Source organism: Penaeus monodon, chromosome 43 (assembly GCF_015228065.2).
Source record: "Penaeus monodon isolate SGIC_2016 chromosome 43, NSTDA_Pmon_1, whole genome shotgun sequence".
NCBI lineage: Eukaryota > Metazoa > Arthropoda > Malacostraca > Decapoda > Penaeidae > Penaeus > Penaeus monodon.
Genome location: NC_051428.1, coordinates 19,327,211 through 19,337,210, shown reverse-complemented (window position 1 = coordinate 19,337,210; position 10,000 = coordinate 19,327,211).

Here is a 10,000-nt window from a genome sequence, read left to right as displayed (position 1 = left end):
CGTATATTTACGGTTATCTGTATAAGGCTATCTATCTGGACCTCCTAATATCTGTCTTTCTCTGTCAGTCTGCTTGTCCCTATCTATCTATCCATGTATCTACTGTTATCTTTTTTAAGATTATCTATCTATTTATATTTGTTTATATTTATCTTCCTCTTTATATCTGTCTATCTACATCTATATATCTCTCTGTCTATTTGCGGGTATCTCTCAAAGTTTATGTATCTTGCTATAATTGTTTATATTAATGTATCTCTGTCTATCTCCAAATGTATCTCTATCTATCTCTATCTCCCAATTTATCGCTATCTATCTCTATCTCTATCTCCCAATCTATCTCTATCGATCTCTATCGATTTACAGACATCAATCAAAGGTCATTCATCTATCTAACTATATCTATTCAAATTTCTCTCTCTATCGATTTATTCATCTTTGTCAATCTATCTATCTATCCATGGTTGTCTATCTAACCCCAATGGCTAAGAAAATAATTTGAAAATCTTAATTCGAATGTATGTATGAATGTACGCGTGTATGTGTATGTGTGTGTGTGTCTGTATGTAGTATGTGTGTATGTATGAATGCATGTATTTAAGTATGTATGTATATATGTGTGTGTATGTTGCTATGTAGTTTGTCGGTATGTACGTATGTATGCATTTATCTCTATAAACATCTATCTATCCGTCTATATATCTATCCATGCTTCTGTCTATTTATCTATTCATGGCTATCCAGCAACGGCTATATAAAGTAGGTAAATAGGCTCGTGGATAGACCGATAGACATATAGACAGACGAATAAATAGACAAAAAATCTAGATAGACAGGTAGTGAAACAGAAAAAAAAACAGGCAGATAAACCCCTTATAAATGATGAAAGGCCGAAGCTTCAGTCGACTGTGAAACGCAATTCCTTCAGATAAGAGAAACAGGCAAGAAAAATGAACCTCAGTCGTATCAGCTCAGTCACCTAGCTTCTCTGCAGACCGTGGATCGGGTAGGTGACCTCTGCACGTCATGGCGGGTCACGGAAGGTCACGAGAGAATATGGCACAGAATGGCAAACGTAATGGGTCACGAGGTACATGTTGGGTTGCAGATGATAGTGAAAAGGGTTGCAAGACAGAGCTCTCATGTAAGATTTTTTTAAAAAGGAGCTAGGAGATCAGAGTGTGAGGTAACGGGCTTTCTCTCTCTCTCTCTTTCTTTCGCTCTCTCTCTCTCTCTCTCTCTCTCTCTCTCTCTCTCTCTCTCTCTCTCTCCTCTCTCTCTCTTTGTCTCTCTCTCCTCTCTCTCTCTCTCTCTCTCTCTCCTCTCTCTCTCTCTCTCTCTCTCTCTCTCTTTCTTTCGCTCTCTCTCTCTGTTTCTCTCTCTCTCTCTTTCTCTCTCTCTCTCTCTCCTCTCTCTCTCTCTCGTCTCTCTCTCTCTTCTCCTCTTCTCTCTCTCTCTCTCTCTTTTCTTCTCTCTCTATTCTCATTTTCTCTCTCTCTCTCTCTCTCTCTCTCTCTCTCTTCTCTCTCTCTCTCTCTCACCTCTTCTCCTCTCTCTCTCTCTCTCTCTCTCTCTCTCTCTCTCTCTCTCTCTCTCTCTCTCTTTCTCTCTTTCTCGCTACTTTTTTAGTCTCTTATTCCTTCTTTCTCATCCCTTTATTTTTTCTATCTTAATCTTTTCTTTCTCCTTCTTTGCTATTTCCTTCATCTCTAATTCTCTCTATGTCACCCTCCTTTTCCCCTTCTCTTTCTCCCTCTCGCTTCCTCCTTGCATCCATCTCTATTTTTTTTCCTCTCTACAACGAGTCACACTTAAACTTGGGACAACAGAGTGCTAAGCAACAGGTATGGTAGAGTATGATATCTCAATATAACACACGTGTATAATAGTATACAAATATAATATATAGAAATATATTCACAAATACGATATATGATACAGATATGATGTGAAATATGTGTAGATATAATATATAAAACGGATATGACAATATACTGATATGATATATGCAGATATGGTGTGCAAAGGGGATATAATGTACTATAGTGATATATTTATATATAGTGTATGATATAGTTATGGTAATATATATAGATATTCAGGTATACATATAGATAGATAGGTAGATAGATGTATAGATAGATAGACAGATAGATATATAATAGATAGATAGATAGATAGATTTATAATGCAAATATAGAAATATAATGTACAATATAATTTACACAGTGAGTGACAGTGGAGTCTGGTACAGCATAAAATTTAACAATAGGTCACTGCAATTATGATGACAGACACTTGAGTATTGAACATATTATACAGATATGGGATACATGTAGATATGACAGTACACAATATATACAGATGTGATACAGACATGATGATACATAACACATGCAGATATGATGTGTAATAATGGCATTATAATACATAATATAAACAAATACGATATATGATGATGTATGCATGATGTATACAGATATGATATATAATATAGACACGATAATACATGATACATATAAATACGATATGTAATATAGACATGATACTACATAACACAGACAAATACGATACACAATGCAGACAAGAAAATAAACCAGATGATATAATGGACAGAAGACAAAGACACAGCCTGGGTGTCTGGCGCAACACAAAGCTGACCATAACAGGTCACAGCGCAGTGTGGCTGAGCAGCACAGGTCACGCAGGAGCTTCGCGGACCCACAATGGAGCGAAGGGAGATAGCATCCCCCATAGACGCATCTTAAAGAACCAGAAAAGGGAGGGTATGGGGTAGGGGGTAGGGGGTAGGAGGAAGTCCTGGGGAGTTCCGAAGAAGAAGGGGCAGCGGATCGTGATAAAGGGGGGCGTGGCAAGGGGGCGTGACGGGAGGGGGCGTGAGAGGAGGGGGGTGGTGGGGGAGGGGGAGGGGGCGTGGCGGCGGTGCGTGACAGGCTACGAGCGAACTTGAGTGTCATAACCTCGTCTCTCCGGTCACGACCTTTTAGCCTGCAGGAGGCTCTTGCATACCCTGCAGAGGTCCAGCGGTTTGGTCCTTCCTTCTCTCTCTTCCTCTCCCTTCTCGTCCTCCTCCCCTTCCCCCATACTCTAGCTTTTCTCCTTTCCTCCTTCCCTCTTTCTCTCTCCCTTAAAACCTACCTCCTCCCTCCCCCTCTCTCTCCGCTCTCTCTTTCTTCTCCTCCTCCCTCCCTCTCTCTCCCCGCTCTCTCTTTCTCCTCCTCCCTCCCTCGCTCCCTCCCTCCCTCCCCCTCTCTCTCCCTTAACCCTTGAAGGATACCCCCAACCCACCCTTCTACCCTGCAGGATTCCTACCCATTCTCTTCATCCTGCATGCGCCTTCTCACTCCCTCCCTCCCACTCCCTCTCCTTCCTCCTCCCCTCCTCTCCTTCCTCTTCCCTCCCTATTTTTCCTCCTCCCCTCCTCTTCTTCCTCCTCCCTCCCTCTCCTTCCTCCTCCCTCCCTCTCCTCCCTCTTCCCTCCCTCTCCTTCCTCCTCCCTCCCTCCTCCCTCCCTCTTCCCTCCCTCTTCCCTTCCCTCCTCCCTCCCTCGTTCCCTCCCACTTCCTTCCTCCTCCCTCCGCTCTCCTCCCTTCCCTCCCTTTTCCCCTTTCCCCCCCCCTTCCCTCCCCCTTCCCCCCTCCCCTTCCCCCTCCCTTTTTCCCCCCTCCCCCCTTCCCCCCCTCCCCCCTTCCCCCCTCCCCCCTTTTCCCCCCCCCCCCTTTCCCCCCCCCCTTCCCCCCTCTCCTCCCCCTTTCCCCCCCTCCCCCTTCCCCCCTCCACCCTTCCCCCCAAGCTCCCCCCTTTCCCCCCAAGCTCCCCTTCCACCCAGCTCCCCCCTTCCCCCAGGGGCTCACCCACTTCCCCCGGGGGAGCCCCACCCATTTCCCACCCAAGCTCACCCCTTCCACCCAGAGCTCACCCCTTACCCGGAGCTCACCCCACTTCCCCCAGAGCCCCCCTTCCCCCCCCAAGCCCCCCCCTTCCCCCCCAGAGCTCACCCCTTCCACCCAGAGCTCCCCCCAATTCCCAAACCCAAAGCTCCCCCCTTCCCCCGGGAGCCCCACCCACTTCCCCCCGAGCTCCCCCCCTTTCCCACCCAGAGCCACCCATTTCCCAAACCCCGGCTAAACCCCTTCCCCCCCCAGAGTTTCACCCCTTCCCCCCAGAGCTCGCTCCCCCCTTTTCCCCCCCAAGCTCCCCCTTCCCCCCAGACTCACCCCTTTCCACCAAACTCCCCCTTTTTCCCCCCCAGGGGTTTCCCCCCTTCCCCCCAAGCTCCCCCCTTTCCCCCCCAAACCCCCCCCTTTCCCAAACCCAAGCTCACCCACTTCCACCCAGAGCCCCCCCCCACTTCCACCCGGGCTCCCCCCTTTCCACCCGACTAAACCCACTTCCACCCAGAGCTCACCCCCTTTCCCCCCAAAAAGCTCCCCCTTTTTCCACCCTGAGCTCACCCTTTCCCCCCCCAGAGCTCACCCCTTCCACCCAGAGCTCACCCCTTCCAAAAAAAGCTCCCCCCTTTCCCAAACCCCGAGTTTTTTTCCCCCTTTCCCACCCGAGCCACACACTTCCACCCAGAGCTCACCCCTTCCACCCAGAGCTCACCCTTTCCACCCAGAGCTCACACACTTCCCCCCAGAGCTCACCCCTTCCCTTCCACCCAGAGCTAAACCCCTTTCCCCCCCAATTCCCCCCTTTTCCCCCCAAAAGCTCCCCCCCTTCCCCCAGAGCCACCCCTTCCACCCAGACTCCCCCTTCCCCCCAGAGTTTCACACATTTCCCCCCGGAGCTCCCCCCTTTCCCCACCCAAGCTCCCCTTTTCCCCCGGGGACCTAACACATTTCCCAAACCCGAGCTCCCCCTTCCCCCCAGAGCTCAAAAACACTTCCCCCCCCAGACTCACCATTTCCCAAACCCGGGAGTTTCCCCCTTCCCCCCCAGAGCTCACCCCTTCCACCCAAGCTCCCCCCTTCCCCCCGGCTCCCCCCTTCCCAACCCGGGGCTAAACCCCCTTCCACCCGAGAGAGAGAGAGAGAGAGAGAGAGAGAGAGAGAGAGAGAGAGAGAGAGAGAGAGAGAGAAAATAAAGTGTTTGTTTAGGATAAGGTATGATAATGTAGATTTTTTTTGTCGTCTTCGTCATCTGCGTTTATTTGTTTTTTTGTTTTTGTTTCTTTTTTTTTTCTTCGTCTTTATTTTCCCTTTTTTTCTTCTTATTATTCATCGATGTTTTCTTACTCTTCTTTTTTCTTTTACTTCTTCTTCGTCGATATTTTCTTCTTTTTCTTCTTCTTCTCCTCCTCCTTTACCTTCTATTCCTTCTGCTTTTGCTTCTGTTTTATTTATTTTTTATTTGTATGTTTGTTCATTTATTCACTAATTCATTTCTGTTAAAGATTCTTTAGAAGATTTTTGGGGTTTAAAACCTTTTATTTGAATTTTCGTAATATTTGTGATATTTGATAAATCGTCTAATTTCTCAATACTGAGTTTTATTCCTTTTACGACCAACCATGTATTTCTTTTATAATGACGGCTGTGATATTCTCGTTTTAACAAAAATTATATATTTTGCAGTAATGGTTGTGATATTGTCGTAAAACGATTTTTCCCCCCTTGAAAAGCTTTTAAAAGTAGAAACAACCGCATACCGTAGTAGTAGAAAGTGTAGTATAAAGTAAAGCTAGAAATAAAATATATTAGTAGTAGCCGTGGGTAGTTAGTGGTATTTAGTATAAAGTATAGTAGTAGCATATTTAGGGGTATGGGAAGTACGTAGTATACTTTAGTAGGTAGTATGAGTTTTAAAGTTATAATTTTGTAGCGGGGAAAGTAGTGACATAAGTGAAAGTTAAAAAAACAGTAGTAGTATAAGTAGTAATAGTATAGGTAGTAGTATTACAAATAGTAGTAGCAGCAGTAGTGATTTCCCTGTGCAAACCCCTTGAGCAGTCGAAGTGTTGGTTCCAGTCGGAGGCAAGATAATACAACACCACTTTGTGCATCGCTTTCATCCCGAGACAAGTGGCTGCCGGCAAACATTTCTAAGTGGCTTTGGGTTTTCTATAGATAACGATGCTTGGTGGTTTCAAAGGGATTGCGAGTGCGTGTATCAATATCGTAGATGATGATGGAAAGTCAGTGTTTTTTTTTTTTTTTTTTTTTTTTTGAGGGAGAAAGGTGGAGGAAGGAGGAGGAGGGCGAGAGGGGGAGAGAGAGAGAAAGAGAGAGCGGGAGGGTGAGAGAGAGAGAGAGAGAAAGGGAGAGGGTGAGAGAAAGAGAGAGAGAGAGAGAGAGAGAAAGAGAGAGAGAGAGAGAGAGAGAGAGAGAAAGAGAGAGAGAGAGACAACCAGAAGTGTAACGAAAAACCACAGAATCACATACGAAAAAAAATTAGTACCAGGATCTATAAGACATCCCAACAGATACCAGAAAAGTGCTACCCTGGACATCCCACTAGGTACCACGAGAGAGAGATACCACAAAAATAAACCCCTACCTAAGAAACCAGGGCCTGAGTAGCCTACCTAAGAAACCAGGGCCCTGAGTAGCCTACCTAAGAAACCAGGGCCTGAGTAGCCTACCTAAGAAACCAGGGCCCTGAGTAGCCTACCTAAGAAACCAGGCCCTAAGTAGCCTACCTAAGAAACCAGGGCCTGAGTAGCCTACCTAAGAAACCAGGGCCTGAGTAGCCTAAGAAACCAGGGCCTGAGTAGCCTACCTAAGAAACCAGGGCCTGAGTAGCCTACCTAAGAAACCAGGGCCTGAGTAGCCTACCTAAGAAACCAGGGCCTGAGTAGCCTACCTAAGAAACCAGGGCCTGAGTAGCCTACCTAAGAAACCAGGGCCTGAGTAGCCTACCTAAGAAACCAGGGCCTGAGTAGCCTACCTAAGAAACCAGGCCCTGAGTAGCCTACCTAAGAAACCAGGGCCTGAGTAGCCTACCTAAGAAACCAGGCCCTGAGTAGCCTAAGCACCAGGGCGGAAGAACCTTCACCGTACTGCAGCGTAAGAGACGGAAAAGCCCCTATAGAACGCACAAAAAGGTCGGTCGTGGAGAGAGAGGTATGATGGTACCAACAAGGGACGAGAGAAGTAATTTTCGAGAGGGAGGATACCGGTGTTGCAACGCACTCTCTGCAATAACGGAGGAGATGTAGATTGGGAGGCGTGGGAAGGCCTTGTGAGTATGGAAGTGAAAGGGTAATGTGTATGGAATGAATGAGGTGGGATAAGGAATAAAGATAAGGAATAAAGAGAAATGGAGAATAAAGAGAAGTAAAGAAGGGGAGAAATAGAAGTGAATAGATGAATAATAATAGATAAATAGAGAGAAAGCAATAATTGAATAAAGGTAAGTAAACCAGATAATAGGAATAAGTAAATAAATAGATTTAGGTAAATGCATAAACAAATAAAAGTGAAAAGAACAGATTAAGAAAAATATGAATAAGAATAAAAGTAAAATAAAAAAGAGGAGAGGGAAGGTAGAGAGAAGGAGAGAAAGGGAGGGAAAGGGAGGGAGGAGAAGAAGGTAGAAGGAGAGGAGAAAGAGGAGGGGGAGAGAGAAAGAGGGAAGAGAGGGAGATGGAAGATAGAAAAAGGAAAAAGAGGAGGAACAATGGAAGAAGAGAGAAGAAAGATAAAAGAGAGAGGAAGAGGGAAAACAGAAAAAAGAGGGAGGTAGTGAGAGGTGGAAAGAGAAGAGGAGGAGGAGGAGGAGAAGCAGGAGAAGACGAGAGAGAAAAGTAGATGAGAAATATAGAGAGAAGAATTGGTAGAGATAGAGAGAAGGTGAGAGGAGAAAGGAGGAGATAGACGGCGGGAGAAAGAAAGGAGGAGAGGAGAGAAGAAGAAAGGAAAGCAGAGAAGAGAAGAGGAGAGAAGAAGAAACGAAAGGAGAAGAGAAGAGGGGAGAAGAAAGGAAAGAATAGAAGAAGAAAGGAAAGGAAAGGAAAGGGGAGAAGAGGATAGGAGAGAAGAGGAGAAGAAAGGCGAGGAAAGGCGAGGAGAGGAGAAGAAAGGAGAGAAGAGAAGAGGAGAGGAGAAGAAAGGCGAGGCGAGGCGAGAGGAGGCGAGGCGAGGCGAGGCGAGAGGAGGCGAGGCGAGGCGAGGAGGCGAGGCGAGGCGAGAGGAGGCGAGGCGAGGCGAGGCGAGGAGGCGAGGCGAGGCGAGGCGAGGAGGCGAGGCGAGGCGAGGCGAGGCGAGAGGAGGCGAGGCGAGGCGAGGGTCCGGCAGGTATGTCCTCCGTGACCTACTGTTCCCACGGCCGGGGCATTATTTTCTTATAACCTGTTCCGTGGATTATGGTGATGATGGGTATTGTGTCGGGGTATGGTGCGCCGGTGGTGGCCGTGGTGGTGCTGATCGTAGCGGGGGCGGGGTGGTGGTGAGGGTGGGGATTTGGTGGTGATGAGGATGAACTGGAAAGGATTGTTGGTGGTGACTGAGTGGGGGAGTGATGGTGATGAGGGTGGTGATTTGGTGGTGGTGATAAATGGAAAGGGTTGTGTGTGGTGATGACTAAGCGTGGGAGTGATGGTGGTGATTTGGTGGCGAGGAGGAAGGAACTGAAAGGGTTGTTGGTGTGTGGTGGTGACTGAGCGGGGGCGTGGTGGTGGTGATTTGGTGGTGATGATAAATGGAAAGGGTTGTGTGTGGTGATGGCCGTGGTGATGCTAATCGTAGCGGGGGAGTGATGGTGATGAGGTGATGAAGACGAAATTGTGAAATGGTGGTGATTGGGGGTGATGATGATGACGTATTTGCATAATGATGAGGATGTATGATGACGACGTGTCATGATTACGATTATGATGCTAATCGTGCTGAGGAAGTGATGGTGATGAAGATGGTGATGAATAGGTGATGATTGGGGATTAGACTGGAGTAAAATGGTGATGATTAGGGTGATGATTATCGTGAATTTAAACGATGATTATGATGATTATGTTTGTGAAGTTAATCGCAATGAGAAAATAATAGTGATGAAAAAAAAATGGTGATTATTAGGGTCGTGATAATCACTGTTGTTATTTTTAAATGATGAACAAGATAATTAGGGAAAATATAGCCTTATTAATAGCACTGAATTTATTAAAGTTTATTAAAATTATGAAATTTAATAGAAAACGTTTTTTTTTTTTTCTCGAAACATATGGTATTGTTATTTTTATTTATTATTATTTTTTTTTTTATAATTTAGGTATTAGTGATGAAAGTAATAATAGATAATAAACATCGCAAGAGAAAGAGAAAGAATAATTATGATAATCGTGATGTAAACAAAGGAACAGAACAATTACAAAATGAGAAAGAAAGAGAAAAAAGATAAGATAAGAAAGATAGCGAAAGATAAAAAGGGAAAAGATGGATGAGAGTGGAAATGGGAAGTGAAAGATAATTTAGAAGAACGTGATGATAAAGGAGAGAAGATAATGATGGATTTGATAGAGAGAGATAGAAAAAGAGGGTCGTGGGGAAGAAGCAGAAGAAAAGGAGGGAGAGAAAGTGGGAGAGAGAGAGAGAGAGAGAGAGAGAACGATATATATATATATATACAGAGAGAGAGAGAGAGAGAGAGAGAGAGAGAGAGAACGATATATATATATATATATATATATATATATATATATATATATATATATATATATATATGATAGAGAGAGAGAGAGAGAGAGAGAGAGAGAGAGAGAGAGAGAAGAACGATATTATATATATTATACAAAGAGAGAGAGAGAGAGAGAGAGAGAGAGAGAGAGAGAGAGAGAGGAGAGAAAGTTTGACGCATGTCTTGCTGTTTTTATAACTGTTTCATCTTTTTTATCATTATAGCTTGAAATAAAAGCTCTAACCTGTACTTACGAAAAGACGAAACCTCGAGAAAATAAATACACATCAAACTCTAGAAGAGAGAGAGAGAGAGAGAGAGAGAGAGAGAGAGAGAGAGAGAGAGAGGAGAACAAGAAAAGAAAGAGAGA